Below are 20,407 nucleotides of genomic sequence, written 5' to 3' on the forward strand. Positions count from 1 at the left end.
GGAAGGTCAGTCATAACAAACATTAAAATAGTTTAGCAAATACAACATTGATCCTGTTTAGCAAATTAGTTTGCATTTTGCAGTTAAAGTAAATCTACCATCAAAGTTAAACAAGATAGAACAGCGACACTTACTCATAGATCCAAGCACTGTGACTGTGGTAGTCTTGTTATATTTGTTATCCATTGTCTCCTTCCTTGTAAAGTCGTCTTTTAAAACTATGATAATAAGCCTGAATGGCTTCTGGAGATGCTGTGGCACCATCCTTCTCTGCTCCCTCAGAGCTTCATCCCTCCCTCTGCCTGATGTAATCTCACTTGGAACACTGGAAGTTTTAGAACACAGTGAGGGGGATGTGCTTCTCTAAGGCTATATGCACACGATGTATGCCCGCCATACCATAGTACAGCGGACATACATTGGCGCTGCGGAGAGGAGCAGGGGATGAGCGCAGCTCACCCCCGCCCCTCTCCATAGGCATATACAGCACACGGCGCAGTATCACGTAGAAAGTTAGGACATGTCCCCTCTTTCTACGGGCTACGGAGCGGTACGGTGCCGCACATGTGAGCCCATAGAAGTGTATGGGGGACGTATATCGGCCGTATATACTTTGGCCGTATATATACGTCCCCCATAAATATGTGTGAATGTAACCTAACACTGTGAAAGCCTGTGAAGTTGCAGTATGGAGGGCCTCTAGTAACACCCCCAGGAGCCCTTCCGACTTATTAGCATAATTGAAAGTTTATTCTAAAAGGAAGGAGGCCACGAATAACAAATATAAGAAGATAACCACAATCGTGCGCCTGCATCTATGAGTAAGTGTCCCTGGTTTATCATGTTTGAGTTTGATGGTAGATTTCCTTTATATATACCAACAACCTATAATTGACTACTGAAAACTAAAAAGGAAAGGAACCCAGATGAAAAATTGGGACTAAATTGTTATACCACAATGGCCCTTAAAGGCGTATACACCATTAAAGCCTGAGGCTGAAAAATAATACATATAAACCGATTTTGTCTTCCTAAAGAGGGAGACAAGCCCAGGACATAATCACCTGATACAAGAATTGTAATCAAGTTAAACTTTATTAAATTCAGTATACAAACAATATATAAAAGATTTTTTCAAGTTAAAAATTGTACAGCCGTAGATGATGGTGAGCAGATAAGGGAGTAACACCACTTGGACATACCAGGGAAAGTCATATATTACATATTTTTGGGGGTCAAGTTAGTTAGGTAGATGCACATCATTATAAACATTTAATCTGTATATATACAATTATATTGCACTAGCCCCCGAGTATTTAGAGTAAACAAGGTATCTTACCCATAATCATTTAATGACTTCCCAGGTCCAGGGTGACTCCGGCCCCGACGCGCGTTTCGGCTCAAATGAGCCTTCGTCTGGGGGTCCCCCAGACGAAGGCTCATTTGAGCCGAAACGCGCGTCGGGGCCGGAGTCACCCTGGACCTGGGAAGTCATTAAATGATTATGGGTAAGATACCTTGTTTACTCTAAATACTCGGGGGCTAGTGCAATATAATTGTATATATACAGATTAAATGTTTATAATGATGTGCATCTACCTAACTAACTTGACCCCCAAAAATATGTAATATATGACTTTCCCTGGTATGTCCAAGTGGTGTTACTCCCTTATCTGCTCACCATCATCTACGGCTGTACAATTTTTAACTTGAAAAAATCTTTTATATATTGTTTGTATACTGAATTTAATAAAGTTTAACTTGATTACAATTCTTGTATCAGGTGATTATGTCCTGGGCTTGTCTCCCTCTTTAGGAAGACAAAATCGGTTTATACCTTTATATATACCCTAAATTAGATATTTTTGATGTGTCTGTTGTTGTTGTTACTGAGGATATTTATTAATTTGTGTACAACAGAACCCTGTTGTAATTTGCACCACAAACCTTTATCATGAGGCGCTGCTAGTTTAGTGGGGTAAAAGTTGGTGCCAAGTTGTGTGTATACCCGCAATCATTGCCATCAAGGGTGTTACCGGTGGGTGGAAGGGTTCGGGTACCCGAACTGACCTTTTGTTCAGGGTTCAGCCAAAGTCGGCAAACCTGAATAGGTCCTAGTTGCTTTGTGATTACTAATCTCAAATGCATGGATCCTGCAACTGTATTTTCTTTACCGCTGGAACCTCTTTTTTTATTTTATTTTTTTGTAAAATCTTAAAATCCTTAATAATAATAACTCAATAACTTTTAATGATAATAATATTGAAAAAATACCTATGTAAAAATAAGTTTGACCCATTTTAGTCGTGACAGCATCAGCCTCTGGAATTACTGTGTGGGCTGTAAAAGATTAAACAATGTTTTTATCCTCAGCTTACCTGATTATGACAAAAATGTATTAGCTTTATCATCCATCATGAACTTCTGTGATTTGAAGTAAAAACAAGAATATTCAAATTCTGGTTTGTTTCCCAGGCAGCTGAAGATATTTTGCTCAACAATGCATGTCATAAAAAAATAAATTCTTCATACAAATTCTATATGAAAATCCAAAATTATTATGAATCATAGTGGAATCTGCTGTATTTTGTAAACTGACAAAGCTTTTGATTTCAACACAAGAAAATGTACTTTGGCAAATGCTGCTTCCCAACCTTGAGCCAAGTGAGACAATAACAGAGAATAATAATTACTGATTGAGTCAGATAAATAATACCAGGATGATAAAATGAGCCTACACGTCAGCATTGCTAGTAGCTGCATTAGTCGTTTCAATCAAATGTTTAACCATTTCATGGTGGAAGGGCTTCAGGACTGCAGAAACTAACAAAAATTGGAATCCAAGATCGAAAGACGTTTATTTTGGATTTTTTTGTAACCACATTTTTTGTTATTATTTTGGCATATTATTTTTGCTAATTAGGCAAAATGTTTTGTTGATGCAGTTGGTTGAAATGTGCTTCTCATATGAGTGAAAATTGAGTTTTTGCTGTAATTTTAATGTTGTATTTTAATGCAACCTGCCTGTGCTTGTCAGCTTTCTAGCAGGCTGTGCTTTTCAGAGGAGGTGACGCTGGCCCTTTAAGAACCTGAAGTCCATAAAATGTGCTCCAAGGTTATCTGCTGCATCTGTAGGTACTTAGCTCCTAAGGTTCTTACACAGTCCTTAAAGGAAACCTACCACCACGGATCTACCTATTAAATAAGATCCAATGGCAGGTTCCGCTAATGTAGAATAGTATATCCCTTTTTAAGGCTTATTCTTTTGTGGCCTAGAACTTTTATACATTTTAATTCCCCCAATATGCAAATTTCCTAGAGGCTGCGGGGGTGTGGAGTAGCCGGAGCTGGGGCTACTCCACGGACCAGTAGCCTCTAGCATTCCGCCTACTAATCCATCTTAAGCCCGCAGCTATTAAGAGCTGTTTAAAGTTTGTTTACTTTTATGTTTACTTGTAGTGGGCATATATCTGACCATGGTCACACAGGTGAACATTTCATTAGTATCATAGAGAGTTACATAGAGTAATCAGAGCTGTGGGTTATAACGAGCTGTGCATCTGTGTGACCATAGTCAGATTTCTATCCACGGGAAATAAACAATGAAACATTCTACAGGAGAACAGCAAACAACTACAAAACTGAGGAATGGATACAGAAAATTTGTTGGAAAATTGAATAAGTTTTCATGATACAAACAATAATATTTATTTGCTGAAATGGAAATACCCCTTTAAGTAATCAACCAATAATGATTATAAAAGTATTCTCCACATTCAGCTATAAACAAGGGCATACAAAGCATTAAAGGGGTATTCCAGGAAAAAGCATAATTCATATACAAATGGGTACTCAAAATATAAGCTAATGTGTAATTAGTTGTTATTTTAAATTTTGCTCCCCTTATCAGAAAATGCTGGTGACATACAATGTAATGAAGAATTAAAATGCTACTGGCCCTTTAATCAGTCCGTTAATTTCCTCTGCACGGTCGTTTGCGGAGCAGACACAGGACAGAAAATGGCCGCTGGTCACATGTCCACATCACATGGCCTGCACCTGCCTGGGCAGGTCATGTTATCAGCACTATGTTTGGCTGTAGTCGGTTGGTTGCAGTGCATCCAGTATGGCCAGTGTTTTGGTGATGGCAGTTACAAATCATTACTATAGTAACAGAGCAAGAAAACCTGTTAGATCATCACTGGGAGCAGATCATAAGAGGTAGGAGGAGTTACTGAGATCTAAAGGATCTTGGAACTTGTAGTTTCCAGTGGCGGCCACCTTGGTGATAACTCTGCATACTTTAGAGAGGCCATACATTTTGTAAATCATAAAATCAAACCATTCAAGCTCTATTTTTGTGACTAATGACATTGAGTATTGTTGTACTCATTTATTTATAACTTCATGGGTTTTTGTGTCAGACGGTCATATTCCTGGAATACCCTTTTAACGGTGTTTTTTGTTTCGGGCCCTCAAGCATTGCCCAAATAGCCTCCTGAAATCTGTCTCATGCAATGGAGGGATTGATAATCTAAGAGAAAATATTTTACAGTCTTTTAAACATGGGTCTGACTGCTGTAAGTTCACCCACGCCTATAACACTGCAATTAGATCTGGCACTGATCAATGGTTTTAACATTTTAAACCCTGCACATTCCCAAGGATTGTCGCTCAATGATGAGGTCACAAGGCGTAGCGATCCTAGAAAAAATGGTGGTGTGCTTTGTCGACAGCACTTGGGTAACACTTGTAATTGGTGTGAACCCTTTAAATGCCAGTGTGCTTTCCTTCAAATCATTGCCCTCCAGCTTTGATGGTGGCATTTAAAATGGCAACATCTGTAATGGCGTGTTAATGGTAGGGGTGCTTGGTGTGGATTTGGCCAATTTTGGTGAAGCTGAACCTAAGCAGATCCACCCCATACTCAGGAGTTTGTGCTTCTGTTCTATGTCTTTTCTATGTTATAGGATAGGTCATTTATATCTTGGTAGCTTTGATTGCACCTGGCAGTAGAGTCTGCAGTAAGATGACTGTAATGAGCTCTGCACCTCACAATATGCATTACAGAGTCAACATTATTATCCTATGGAAGTAATTGTTTAATGGCAGTAAGCAAAGAGATAGGAAATCCTAAGGAATTGATCCAAAAAGCATATTGAAATATTGAAAACTTTACAATTAATAACACGTATTTGCAGATACGTGACAATTAGAGATGAGCGAGCACTAAAATGCTCGGGTACTCGTTATTCGAGACGAACTTTTCCCGATGCTCGAGTGCTCGTCTCGAATAACGAACCCCATTGAAGTCAATGGGAGACTCGAGCATTTTTCAAGGGGACCAAGGCTCTGCACAGGGAAGCTTGGCCAAACACCTGGGAACCTCAGAAAAGGATGGAAACACCACGGAAATGGACAGGAAACAGCAGGGGCAGCATGCATGGATGCCTCTGAGGCTGCATAATCGCACCATTATGCCAAAATTATGGGCAACAGCATGGCCATGACAGAGTGACAGAATGAAGCTAGATAGCATCTAAAACATGCAATAATTGACCCTGACACTATAGGGGACGGCATGCAGAGGCAGCGGCAGCAGGCTAGAGAGTGGCATGGCGACATACCCTAAATGGACTCAGGCTTCAAACCAATGGGTGGCAGAGAGGAACCAAAGGAGGTGAGCAAGAAGCGCTCAAATAATATCGGTACATGATAAAAGTTTGCCAGTATATTTTGTGGATTACACAGCAGGGTGGCAACAAAGTTAACATGGAAGCCATGAAAACAACCCAAAATTCTGCCTGACACAGCTCGTTTGATAAGGGGACCATGTATGGAGGCAGTGAACTAGTAGTAGATTAAAGGTGCTGCAGTTAAAACTATGTTAGTTGGATCTTGGCATGGAGCTGGCGCTCCGCTGCCAGGCGAGCTTTCGCCAATCCAAGCCCCTGTCTCTAGGCTACTCCCCAAACAGCACTTCTAAGAACCTTTTGTATAAGATCAAGTGAAGTAGCGTTCTTACAAGTTTAGGATATGCCGGGTGAGGGGAATGTAAACAGATGCGCAAGAAGCGCTGAAATAATATCGGTAAATGATAAAAGTTTGCAAGTATATTTTGTGGATTACACAGCAGGGTGGCGACAAAGTTAACAAGTTTGATGTGGAATGCCCTGTAATAGCTCTTGGGCGGTGTGCCTTTTATCGCCTAGGCTCAGCAGTTTGAGCACCGCCTGCTGTCGCTTAGCGACGGCACTGCTGCTGTGCCTAGAGCTACCGACTGATGGCGCCATGCCCACGGATGGTAATTCGGAGGAGGAGGAGGTGGAGGAGGGTTGGGAGGAGGTATAGTAGGCCTTTGAGACCTGGACCGAGGTAGGCCCCGCAATTCTCTGCGTCGGCAGTATATGACCAGCCCCAGGGTCAGACTCTGTCCCAGCCTGCACCAAGTTAAGTGTAGTAGCGTTCTTATAAGTTTGGGATATGGCGGGTGAGGGGAATGTAAACAGATGCGCAAGAAGCGGCTGATGCGCATGGAGCTGGCGCTCCGCTGCCAGGCGAGCTTTCGCCAATCCAAGCCCCTGTCTCTAGGCTACTCCCCAAACAGCACTTCTAAGAACCTTTTGTATAAGATCAAGTGTAGTAGCGTTCTTATAAGTTTAGGATATGCCGGGTGAGGGGAATGTAAACAGATGCGCAAGAAGCGCTGAAATAATATTGGTAAATGATAAAAGTTTGCCAGTATATTTTGTGGATAACACAGCAGGGTGGCGACAAAGTTAACAACTTTGATGTGGAATCCATGAAAACAACCCAAATTTCTGCCTGACACACCTCGTTTGATAAAGGGACGATGTATGGAGGCAGCTATATGGACGACTTTTGGAGGTAGCAATGGAGACAACGTGTGGAGGCTGCTATGGAGACAATTTAATTTGGATAGTGCCTGTATGTGGCAGTCCCAAAAATTTTTCAAACCAGAGGAGCAGGTAGGTGGCCCTCCAGTAAAATGGAATAGATTGAGTGCCTGTATGTGGCAGTCCAAAAAAATTTTCAAACCAGAGGAGCAGGTAGGTGGCCCTCCAGAAAAATTGAATAGATTGAGTGCCTGTATGTGGCACTCCCAAAAATTGTTTAAAACAGAGGACCGGGTAGGTGGCCCTCCAGAAAAATTGAATAGATTGAGTGCCTGTATGTGGCACTCCCAAAAATTGTTTAAAACAGAGGACCGGGTAGGTGGCCCTCCAGAAAAATTAAATGCATAAAGTACTATAGCTAGAGCCAGTGGGCCCTGTCAAAAAATAGCCAGTTTCCTCTGCTTTACTGTACAAAGAGGAGGAGAAGGAGGAAAATGAGGAGGAGGAGGAGTGGATCAATTATTCAGGTTGAGCTTCCTTCACCTGATGGAGATTGGAAATTATGAGAAATCCAGGCTTTATTCATCTTAATAAGCGTCAGCCTGTCAGCACTGTCAGTCGACAGGCGTGTACGCTTATCGGTGATGATGCCACCAGCTGCACTGAAAACCCGCTCGGACAAGACGCTAGCGGCAGGGCAGGCAAGAACCTCCAAGGCGTACAGCGCCAGTTCGTGCCACATGTCCAGCTTTGAAACCCAGTAGTTGTAGGGAGCTGTGTGATCATTTAGGACGATGGTATGGTCAGCTACGTACTCCCTCACCATCTTTCTGTAAAGATCAGCCCTACTCTGCCGAGACTGGGGACAGGTGACAGTGTCTTGCTGGGGTGACATAAAGCTGGCAAAAGCCTTGTAAAGCGTACCCTTGCCAGTGCTGGACAAGCTGCCTGCTCGCCTACTCTCCCTCGCTACTTGTCCCGCAGAACTACGCACTCTGCCGCTAGCGCTGTCAGAAGGGAAATACTGTTTCAGCTTGTGCACCAGGGCCTGCTGGTATTCATGCATTCTCACACTCCTTTCCTCTGCAGGGATGAGAGTGTAAAGATTTTGCTTGTACCGTGGGTCCAGGAGAGTGAACACCCAGTAATCGGTGCTGGAATAAATTCTTTGAACGCGAGGGTCACGGGATAGGCAGCCTAGCATGAAATCTGCCATATGCGCCAGAGTACCAACGCGTAAGAATTCACTCCCCTCACTGGCCTGACTGTCCATTTCCTCCTCCTCCAACTCCTCCAACTCCTCTTCTTCTGCCCATACACGCTGAACAGTGAAGGACTGAACAATGGTCCCCTCTTGTGTCTCGCCAACATTCTCCTCCTCTTCCTCCTCATCCTCCTCCACCTCCACCTCCTCCGATATGCGCTGAGAAACAGACCTGAGGGTGCTTTGGCTATCAACAAGGGAATCTTCTTCCCCCGTCTCTTGTGACGAGCGCAAAGCTTCCGACTTCATGCTGATCAGAGAGTTTTTCAACAGGCCAAGCAGCGGGATGGTGAGGCTGATGATGGCGGCATCGCCACTGACCATCTGTGTTGACTCCTCAAAGTTACTCAGCACCTGACAGATATCAGACATCCACGTCCACTCCTCATTGTAGACTTGAGGAAGCTGACTGACCTGACTACCAGTTCTGGTGGAAGTTGACATCTGGCAGTCTACAATCGCTCGGCGCTGCTGGTAAACTCTGGATAACATGGTCAGTGTTGAATTCCACCTCGTGGGCACGTCGCACAACAGTCGGTGAGCGGGCAGTTGGAGGCGGCGCTGCGCTGCCCTGAGAGTGGCAGCATCTGTGCTGGACTTCCTGAAATGCGCACAGATGCGGCGCACCTTCGTGAGCAAATCAGACAGATTGGGGTATGTCTTGAGGAAACGCTGAACTATCAGATTTAACACATGGGCCAGGCATGGCACATGTGTCAGTCTGCCGAGTTGCAGAGCCGCCACCAGGTTACGGCCGTTGTCACACACAACCATGCCTGGCTTCAGGTTCAGCGGTGCCAGCCACAGATCAGTCTGCGCTGTGATGCCCTGTAATAGCTCTTGGGCGGTGTGCCTTTTATCGCCTAGGCTCAGCAGTTTGAGCACCGCCTGCTGTCGCTTAGCGACGGCACTGCTGCTGTGCCTAGAGCTACCGACTGATGGCGCCGTGCCCATCGGAGTTCGGAGGAGGAGGTGGAGGAGGGGTGGGAGGAGGAGGAGGCATAGTAGGCCTGAAACACCTGGACCGAGGTAGGCCCCGCAATCCTCGGCGTCGGCAGTATATGACCAGCCGCAGGGTCAGAATCGCTCCCAGCCTCCACCAAGTTAACCCAATGTGCCGTCAGCGATATATAGTGGCCCTGCCCGGCAGCACTCATCCACGTGTCCGTGGTCAGGTGGACCTTGTCAGAAACAGCGTTGGTCAGGGCACGGATGATGTTGTCTGACACGTGCTGGTGCAGGGCTGGGACGGCACATCGGGAAAAGTAGTGGCGGCTGGGGACCGAATACCGAGGGGCGGCCGCCGCCATGAGGTTGCGAAAGGCCTCGGTCTCTACTAGCCTATAGGGCAGCATCTCCAGGCTAAGCAATCTGGAGATGTGCACATTAAGGGATTGGGCGTGCGGGTGGGTTGCACTATATTTGCGTTTCCGCTCCAGCGTCTGGGGTATGGAGAGCTGAACGCTGGTGGATGCTGTGGAGGATCGTGGAGGCGACGATGGGGTTTTTGTGGCAGGGTCCTGGGCAGGGGGCTGACTATCAGCTGACACAGGGGAAGGAGCAGTGGTGTGCACGGCCGGAGGTGAACGGGCTTGTTGCCACTGAGTGGGGTGTTTAGCATTCATATGCCTGCGCATACTGGTGGTAGTTAAGCTAGTAGTGGTGGAACCCCTGCTGAGCCTGGTTTGGCAAATGTTGCACACCACAGTCCGTCGGTCATCCGGTGTTTCCTTAAAAAACCTCCAGACTTCTGAAGATCTAGCCCTCGCCGCAAGAGCCCTCGCCACGGGAGCTTCACTAGTTGACACATTTGGCGCTGATGCACCAGCTCTGGCCCTGCCTCTCCGTCTGGCCCCACCACTGCCTCTTCCAACCTGTTCTGGTCGAGGACTCTCCTCCGTCTCAGAAGCACTGTGTTCACCCGGCCTCTCAACCCAGCTTGGGTCTGTCACCTCATCATCCTCCGATCCCTCAGTCTGCTCCCCCCTCTGACTTCCTGCCCTGACAACAACTTCCCCACTGTCTGACAACCGTGTCTCCTCATCGTCGGACACCTCTTTACACACTTCCACTACGTCAAGAAGGTCATCATCACCCACAGACTGTGACTGGTGGAAAACCTGGGCATCGGAAAATTGCTCAGCAGCAACCGGACAAGTGGTTTGTGACTGTGGGAAGGGTCCAGAAAACAGTTCCTCAGAGTATGCCGGTTCAAATGCCAAATTTTCCTGGGAGGGGGCAGACTGGGGGGGAGGAGGCTGAGGTGCAGGAGCTGGAGGAGTGCCGATTTCGGTGACATGGGTGGACTGCGTGGAAGACTGACTGGTGGACAAATTGCTCGAAGCATTGTCAGCAATCCACGACATCACCTGTTCGCACTGTTCTGGCCTCAACAGTGCTCTACCACGAGTCCCAGTAACTTCAGACATGAACCTAGGGAGTGTAGCTCTGCGGCGTTCCCCTGCTCCCTCATAAGCAGGTGGTGTCTCACCCCGGCCAGGACCACGGCCTCTGACCCCTGCAGTAGTTGGACGCCCACGTCCCCGCCCTCGTCCTCTACCCCTAGCCCTCGGGTTAAGCATTTTTAAAATGAGAGTTATAGCTTTAATTTTTTTTTAACTTTTTTTTGTGTTTTTTTTTTTTTTTGAGTTTTTAAAACCAAACGATGCTATCCTATTGCTATGGCTATTTTCTAGCCAAGTATGAAAGCACACTACTATGCCAGATGAGATGACACTGAGTTATTAAACAAAATAAACGTAAAATAAAAAAGGACAAATGGCAGACTGTGCCTAATTGAAATCCAACCCCTACTAAATTTTCCCACTTCGGTCTTTGCAATGGATATGTGCGTCACTAAGCGCAAAACACAGCGGTCGCAAGTCTCACTACAAATTGCTCACAATTGGCTAGTAGATGCACTGCAGCAAGTACAGCCACCAGCAGATCAACCAGAAATCAAATATATAACGCTACTGTAGGCGTAAGTAAGCCGTTTGGATTCTCCTATGGCTATTTTCTAGCCAAGTATGAAAGCACACTACTATGCCAGATGAGATGACGCTGAGTTATTAAACAAAATAAACGTAAAATAAAAAAGGACAAATGGCAGACTGTGCCTAATTGAAATCCAACCCCTACTAAATTTTCCCACTTCGGTCTTTGCAATGGATATGTGCGTCACTAAGCGCAAAACACAGCGGTCGCAAGTCTCACTACAAATTGCTCACAATTGGCTAGTAGATGCACTGCAGCAAGTACAGCCACCAGCAGATCAACCAGAAATCAAATATATAACGCTACTGTAGGCGTAAGTAAGCCGTTTGGATTCTCCTATGGCTATTTTCTAGCCAAGTATGAAAGCACACTACTATGCCAGATGAGATGACGCTGAGTTATTAAACAAAATAAACGTAAAATAAAAAAGGACAAATGGCAGACTGTGCCTAATTGAAATCCAACCCCTACTAAATTTTCCCACTTCGGTCTTTGCAATGGATATGTGCGTCACTAAGCGCAAAACACAGCGGTCGCAAGTCTCACTACAAATTGCTCACAATTGGCTAGTAGATGCACTGCAGCAAGTACAGCCACCAGCAGATCAACCAGAAATCAAATATATAACGCTACTGTAGGCGTAAGTAAGCCGTTTGGATTCTCCTATGGCTATTTTCTAGCCAAGTATGAAAGCACACTACTATGCCAGATGAGATGACACTGAGTTATTAAACAAAATAAACGTAAAATAAAAAAGGAAAAATGGCAGACTGTGCCTAATTGAAATCCAACCCCTACTAAATTTTCCCACTTTGGTGTTTGAGGTGGATATGTGTGCCACTAAGAGCTAAACACAACGGTAGCAAGTCCCCCTGCTAATTCCTCACAAAATGGTACTAGATGCAAATAAAAAAAAAAAAAAGTAGAACGTTATTGTAGCCCTAAGAAGGGCTGTTGGGTTCTTGGAGAATCACTCCTGCCTAACACTATTCTAATAGAACAGCCTAACGCTTTCCCTGACCAGCAGCAGCTCTCTCCCTAGCGGCATCCAGACACAGAATGATCCGAGCAGCGCGGGCAGCGGCTAGTCTATCCCAGGGTCACCTGATCTGGCCAGCCAACCACTGCTATCGACGTGTAAGGGTACCACGTCATGCTGGGTGGAGTGCAGAGTCTCCTGGCTTGTGATTGGCTCTGTTTCTGGCCGCCAAAAAGCAAAACGGCGGGAGCTGCCATTTTCTCGAGCGGGCGAAGTATTCGTCCGAGCAACGAGCAGTTTCGAGTACGCTAATGCTCGAACGAGCATCAAGCTCGGACGAGCATGTTCGCTCATCTCTAGTGACAATCCATTTAACTGGGTAAAAAAGGGGCTTCTACACAATCATTTTTATTTTCTGTCAAACTAATCATACTTCATGCCATGGCGTATAATAGGAAGCTGTCTTGGGTGCCACTATTTACTTTAGTCTTGTTATATAACATATTACCTTACAGTACCATATTATAAAGATTTCAGTGTATTGACTTTCTGTCAAGATAGGAACAACAACAGAATTCAGAAAAATAACCGAAACTTAATCACCTTGGAGAAATCCAGGTTTCTGAGTTGTACACTGTGTAAGTGTATGCACTAAGATAAAATTCCTATAGTTCAGTGATTCTCAAACTGTGAGCTCCTTAGTGGGGGGGAAAACTAGACCAGGGATCTCACCTCAAAATGTCATCCAACAGAAGCCACAAAGACCAAAGGTTTCCAAACCACCCTACTGACATGATTGGTTGGGCCTCTATTGTGGTGTCTATTATTTTTCTGTATTCAGGACTCATCCATGCTTTTCAACAGCATCTATGGCCAATAGTAAAAGAACCACCAATGAAGATGTGATCTTAACCTTAGAAATACTGTAGAACAGCTGACAGGCTGGAGGGGGGCACACTTCAAACACCTATATCTCCTGAATCCTTGCACCTAGAAAATTCTGGTTTTATATTAAACAGCAGAATCTCTTCTTTAATATGATATATGGACTGTGTATGGATGCTTAACAGAACTGGAGAGATCCACTCTTAAAGTTACAATCGGCAATAGAAAGCTGTACATAACATAATCTACTTTTCAGTACAACTTTAAGGGTGGATATCTCTGGCATCCATACACATATATCATATTCGCCTGTTTAATTTGACACCAGAATTGTGTTTCTAGATGCCAGGGTTCAGGAGATATAGCTGTTGTTTGCCACTGTCATGGCGTAAATTAACGTCCTTTCGGCAATCTGTCACAGAAAAAGCTGGCGTATATTTACGTGGAGTGGTCATGAAGAGGTTAAAGTATGGAAATATATTTTCCAAATTAAAAATTTTCTACTTTTTGGAAATTTAGTCATATCACCAAAATATCTTGATAGCTAACATTTACCATATGCTTTATCATTTTTCAAACATCCTTTCTTTTTTAGGATCTTAGGAGGCTTATGACTTTAGGAGCAATCTTTTTGATTTTCACAAAATTCGACTTAAACTAATTTTTCTAAGCCACAAGAGATAAAAGAAGAAAAAACAACAAAAGTGTGTAAATCTATTTCTCCCAAGTGTAAAAATTGCCCCACATGTGGATATAAAAGCTTGTATGGGTACACAGTAGGGCTCAAAAGAGAAAGAGGGGCGTTGGCCTTTTAGAAGCCATATTTGACAGAAATCATTTACATGTATCAGGATTAGAGATGAGCGAACACTAAAATGCTCGGGTACTCGTTATTCGAGACGAACTTTTCCCGATGCTCGAGTGCTCGTCTCGAATAACGAACCCCATTGAAGTCAATGGGAGACTCGAGCATTTTTCAAGGGGACCAAGGCTCTGCACAGGGAAGCTTGGCCAAACACCTGGGAACCTCAGAAAAGGATGGAAACACCACGGAAATGGACAGGAAACAGCAGGGGCAGCATGCATGGATGCCTCTGAGGCTGCTTAATCGCACCATTATGCCAAAATTATGGGCAACAGCATGGCCATGACAGAGTGACAGAATGAAGCTAGATAGCATCTAAAACATCCAATAATTGACCCTGACACTATAGGGGACGGCATGCAGAGGCAGAGGCAGCGGCAGCAGGCTAGAGAGTGGCATGGCGACATACCCTAATTGGACTCAGGCTTCAAACCAATGGGTGTCAGAGAGGAACCAAAGGAGGTGAGCAAGAAGCGCTCAAATAATATCGGTACATGATAAAAGTTTGCCAGTATATTTTGTGGATTACACAGCAGGGTGGCGACAAAGTTAACATGGAAGCCATGAAAACAACCCAAAATTCTGCCTGACACAGCTCGTTTGATAAGGGGACCATGTATGCTTACAGTTCATGCCAGTCGCTGCACTGGCTGCCAGTCTCCTTTCGAATACAGTTTAAAATAATAATAACCCTCATCCATAAAGCTCTGTATAATGCTGCACCCCCCTACCTCTCCTCTCTTATCTCAGTCTATCGCCCAACCCGTGCTCTTAGATCCGCCAGTGATCTTAGATTAACCTCTACCCTAGTGCGGACCTCCCACTCGCGTCTCCAAGACTTCTCTAGAGCTGCACCAATTCTATGGAATGCTCTGCTCCGGACTATCAGACTAATACCTAACCTCCAAAGTTTCAAACGTGCTCTTAAAACCCATTTCTTTAGGCAAGCCTATAACACTCATTAACTGCATGAAGTTTTAACTCTTCTACTAACCCGTCCTGTGTCGTCCTCCCATCTGTTATCCAGCAACCAACAGGCACCAGACTTCTCTGCAGTCCCATTCACCCTGGACCTGGTATATAAGATGACGGCTGAGTGGTTCAAGCGACAGCAATTCCATTTATTATATTTTTTTCTATTCCCTAAGAAGAATGGCTTGACCATTAAATATTCTTTTACCTCGTGTTACCCCATCATCTTCATAAACCGTAAGCTCTGGCGAGCAGGGACCTCACTCCTGTTGTTCCATACAAATGTTGTGCTCTGTTACATTACATTTGTATTTGTTTCCTATGATTTGTAAAGCGCTACAGAATATGATGACGCTATATAAATAAAGATTATTATTATTATTATTATGGAGGCAGTGAACTAGTAGTAGATTAAAGGTGCTGCAACTATGTTAGTTGGATCTTGGGATGGAGCTGGCGCTCTGCAGCCAGGCGAGCTTTTGCCAATCCAAGCCCCTGTCTCTAGGCTACTCCCCAAACAGCACTTCTAAGAACCTTTTGTATAAGATCAAGTGTAGTAGCGTTCTTATAAGTTTAGGATATGGCGGGTGAGGGGAATGTAAACAGATGCGCAAGAAGCGCTGAAATAATATCCCTAAATGGTAAAAGTTTGCAAGTATATTTTGTGGATTACACAGCAGGGTGGCGACAAAGTTAACAACTTTGATGTGGAATGCCCTGTAATAGCTCTTGGGCGGTGTGCCTTTTATCGCCTAGGCTCAGCAGTTTCAGCACCGCCTGCTGTCGCTTAGCGACGGCACTGCTGCTGTGCCTAGAGCTACCGACTGATGGCGCCATGCCCACGGATGGTAATTCGGAGGAGGAGGAGGTGGAGGAGGGGTGGGAGGAGGTATAGTAGGCCTTTGAGACCTGGACCGAGGTAGGCCCCGCAATTCTCTGCGTCGGCAGTATATGACCAGCCCCAGGGTCAGACTCGGTCCCAGCCTGCACCAAGTTAAGTGTAGTAGCGTTCTTATAAGTTTGGGATATGGCGGGTGAGGGGAATGTAAACAGATGCGCAAGAAGCGCATGATGCGCATGGAGCTGGCGCTCCGCTGCCAGGCGAGCTTTCGCCAATTCAAGCCCCTGTCTCTAGGCTACTCCCCAAACAGCACTTCTAAGAACCTTTTGTATAAGATCAAGTGTAGTAGCGTTCTTATAAGTTTAGGATATGCCGGGTGAGGGGAATGTAAACAGATGCGCAAGAAGCGCTGAAATAATATCCCTAAATGGTAAAAGTTTGCCAGTATATTTTGTGGATAACACAGCAGGGTGGCGACAAAGTTAACAACTTTGATGTGGAATCCATGAAAACAACCCAAATTTCTGCCTGACACACCTCGTTTGATAAAGGGACGATGTATGGAGGCAGCTATATGGACGACTTTTGGAGGTAGCAATGGAGACAACGTGTGGAGGCTGCTATGGAGACAATTTAATTTGGATAGTGCCTGTATGTGGCAGTCCCAAACATTTTTCAAACCAGAGGAGCAGGTAGGTGGCCCTGCAGTAAAATGGAATAGATTGAGTGCCTGTATGTGGCAGTCCCAAAAATGTTTCAAACCAGAGGAGCAGGTAGGTGGCCCTCCAGTAAAATGGAATAGATTGAGTGCCTGTATGTGGCAGTCCCAAAAATGTTTCAAACCAGAGGAGCAGGTAGGTGGCCCTGCAGTAAAATGGAATAGATTGAGTGCCTGTATGTGGCAGTCCCAAAAATGTTTCAAACCAGAGGAGCAGGTAGGTGGCCCTCCAGTAAAATGGAATAGATTGAGTGCCTGTATGTGGCAGTCCCAAAAATGTTTCAAACCAGAGGAGCAGGTAGGTGGCCCTGCAGTAAAATGGAATAGATTGAGTGCCTGTATGTGGCAGTCCCAAAAATGTTTCAAACCAGAGGAGCAGGTAGGTGGCCCTCCAGTAAAATGGAATAGATTGAGTGCCTGTATGTGGCAGTCCCAAAAATGTTTCAAACCAGAGGAGCAGGTAGGTGGCCCTGCAGTAAAATGGAATAGATTGAGTGCCTGTATGTGGCAGTCCCAAAAATTTTTCAAACCAGAGGAGCAGGTAGGTGGCCCTCCAGTAAAATGGAATAGATTGAGTGCCTGTATGTGGCAGTCCCAAAAATGTTTCAAACCAGAGGAGCAGGTAGGTGGCCCTGCAGTAAAATGGAATAGATTGAGTGCCTGTATGTGGCAGTCCCAAAAATTTTTCAAACCAGAGGAGCAGGTAGGTGGCCCTCCAGTAAAATGGAATAGATTGAGTGCCTGTATGTGGCAGTCCCAAAAATGTTTCAAACCAGAGGAGCAGGTAGGTGGCCCTGCAGTAAAATGGAATAGATTGAGTGCCTGTATGTGGCAGTCCCAAAAATTTTTCAAACCAGAGGAGCAGGTAGGTGGCCCTGCAGTAAAATGGAATAGATTGAGTGCCTGTATGTGGCACTCACAAAAATTGTTTCAAACAGAGGACCGGGTAGGTGGCCCTCCAGAAAAATTAAATGCATGAAGTACTATAGCAAGAGCCAGTGGGCCCTGTCAAAAAATAGCCATTTTCCTCTGCTTTACTGTACAAAGAGGAGGAGAAGGAGGAAAATGAGGAGGAGGAGGAGTGGATCAATTATTCAGGTTGAGCTTCCTTCACCTGGTGGAGATTGGAAATTCTGAGAAATCCAGCCTTTATTCATTTTAATAAGCGTCAGCCTGTCAGCGCTGTCAGTCGACAGGCGTGTACGCTTATCGGTGATGATGCCACCAGCTGCACTGAAAACCCGCTCGGACAAGACGCTAGCGGCAGGGCAGGCAAGAACCTCCAAGGCGTACAGCGCCAGTTCGTGCCACATGTCCAGCTTTGAAACCCAGTAGTTGTAGGGAGCTGTGTGATCATTTAGGACGATGGTATGGTCAGCTACGTACTCCCTCACCATCTTTCTGTAAAGATCAGCCCTACTCTGCCGAGACTGGGGACAGGTGACAGTGTCTTGCTGGGGTGACATAAAGCTGGCAAAAGCCTTGTAAAGCGTACCCTTGCCAGTGCTGGACAAGCTGCCTGCTCGCCTACTCTCCCTCGCTACTTGTCCCGCAGAACTACGCACTCTGCCGCTAGCGCTGTCAGAAGGGAAATACTGTTTCAGCTTGTGCACCAGGGCCTGCTGGTATTCATGCATTCTCACACTCCTTTCCTCTGCAGGGATGAGAGTGGGAAGATTTTGCTTGTACCGTGGGTCCAGGAGAGTGAACACCCAGTAATCGGTGCTGGAATAAATTCTTTGAACGCGAGGGTCACGGGATAGGCAGCCTAGCATGAAATCTGCCATATGCGCCAGAGTACCAACGCGTAAGAATTCACTCCCCTCACTGGCCTGACTGTCCATTTCCTCCTCCTCCAACTCCTCCAACTCCTCTTCTTCTGCCCATACACGCTGAACAGTAAAGGACTCAACAATGGTCCCCTCTTGTGTCTCGCCAACATTCTCCTCCTCTTCCTCCTCATCCTCCTCCACCTCCACCTCCTCCGATATGCGCTGAGAAACAGACCTGAGGGTGCTTTGGCTATCAACAAGGGAATATTCTTCCCCTGTCTCTTGTGACGAGCGCAAAGCTTCCGACTTCATGCTGACCAGAGAGTTTTTCAACAGGCCAAGCAGCGGGATGGTGAGGCTGATGATGGCGGCATCGCCACTGACCATCTGTGTTGACTCCTCAAAGTTACTCAGCACCTGACAGATATCAGACATCCACGTCCACTCCTCATTGTAGACTTGAGGAAGCTGACTGACCTGACTACCAGTTCTGGTGGAAGTTGACATCTGGCAGTCTACAATCGCTCTGCGCTGCTGGTAAACTCTGGATAACATGGTCAGTGTTGAATTCCACCTCGTGGGCACGTCGCACAACAGTCGGTGAGCGGGCAGTTGGAGGCGGCGCTGCGCTGCCCTGAGAGTGGCAGCATCTGGGCTGGACTTCCTGAAATGCGCACAGATGCGGCGCACCTTCGTGAGCAAATCAGACAGATTGGGGTATGTCTTGAGGAAACGCTGAACTATCAGATTTAACACATGGGCCAGGCATGGCACATGTGTCAGTCTGCCGAGTTGCAGAGCCGCCACCAGGTTACGGCCGTTGTCACACACAACCATTCCCGGCTTGAGGTTCAGCGGTGCCAGCCACAGATCAGTCTGCGCCGTGATGCCCTGTAATAGCTCTTGGGCGGTGTGCCTTTTGTCGCCTAGGCTCAGCAGTTTCAGCACCGCCTGCTGTCGCTTAGCGACGGCACTGCTGCTGTGCCTAGAGCTAGCGACTGATGGCGCCGTGCCCACGGATGGTAGTTCGGAGGAGGAGGTGGAGGAGGGGTGGGAGGAGGAGGAGGCATAGTAGGCCTGAAACACCTGGACCGAGGTAGGCCCCGCAATCCTCGGCGTCGGCAGTATATGAGCAGCCCCAGGGTCAGACTCGGTCCCAGCCTCCACCAAGTTAACCCAATGTGCCGTCAGAGATATATAGTGGCCCTGCCCGGCAGCACTCGTCCACGTGTCCGTGGTCAGGTGGACCTTGTCAGAAACGGCGTTGGTCAGGGCACGGATTATGTTGTCTGACACGTGCTGGTGCAGGGCTGGGACGGCACATCGGGAAAAGTAGTGGCGGCTGGGGACCGAATACCGAGGGGCGGCCGCCGCCATGAGGCTGCGAAAGGCCTCGGTCTCTACTAGCCTATAGGGCAGCATCTCCAGGCTTAGCAATCTGGAAATGTGCACATTAAGGGCTTGGGCGTGCGGGTGGGTTGCACTATATTTGCGTTTCCGCTCCAGCGTCTGGGGTATGGAGAGCTGAACGCTGGTGGATGCTGTGGAGGATCGTGGAGGCGACGATGGGGTTTTTGTGGCAGGGTCCTGGGCAGGGGGCTGACTAGCAGCTGACACAGGGGAAGGAGCAGTGGTGTGCACGGCCGGAGGTGAACGGGCTTGTTGCCACTGAGTGGGGTGTTTAGCATTCATATGCCTGCGCATACTGGTGGTAGTTAAGCTAGTAGTGGTGGAACCCCTGCTGAGCCTGGTTTGGCAAATGTTGCACACCACAGTCCGTCGGTCATCCGGTGTTTCCTTAAAGAACCTCCAGACTTCTGAAGATCTAGCCCTCGCCGCAAGAGCCCTCGCCACGGGAGCTTCACTAGTTGACACATTTGGCGCTGATGCACCAGCTCTGGCCCTGCCTCTCCGTCTGGCCCCACCACTGCCTCTTCCAACCTGTTCTGGTCGAGGACTCTCCTCCGTCTCAGAAGCACTGTGTTCACCCGGCCTCTCAACCCAGCTTGGGTCTGTCACCTCATCATCCTCCGATCCCTCAGTCTGCTCCCCCCTCGGACTTCCTGCCCTGACAACAACTTCCCCACTGTCTGACAACCGTGTCTCCTCATCGTCGGACACCTCTTTACACACTTCCACTACGTCAAGAAGGTCATCATCACCCACAGACTGTGACTGGTGGAAAACCTGGGCATCGGAAAATAGCTCAGCAGCAACCGGACAAGTGGTTTGTGACTGTGGGAAGGGTCCAGAAAAC

General features: G+C 46.5%; 1 long non-coding RNA gene across 1 annotated transcript in view; it reads left to right on the top strand.

Annotated features, from left to right (window-relative positions):
- Window positions 1-797: 797 nt before the first annotated feature.
- LOC140128985 (uncharacterized) overlaps window positions 798-20,407 on the top strand; it is a 42,527-nt gene continuing 22,917 nt past the window's right edge. Inside the window, exon 1 of the long non-coding RNA XR_011855229.1 lies at window positions 798-821. This is a non-coding gene — a long non-coding RNA (uncharacterized lncRNA). The remainder of the gene's footprint in view (window positions 822-20,407) is intronic.

The sequence above is a fragment of the Engystomops pustulosus genome, chromosome 4, assembly GCF_040894005.1.
Source record: "Engystomops pustulosus chromosome 4, aEngPut4.maternal, whole genome shotgun sequence".
NCBI classification, from domain to species: Eukaryota; Metazoa; Chordata; class Amphibia; order Anura; family Leptodactylidae; genus Engystomops; species Engystomops pustulosus.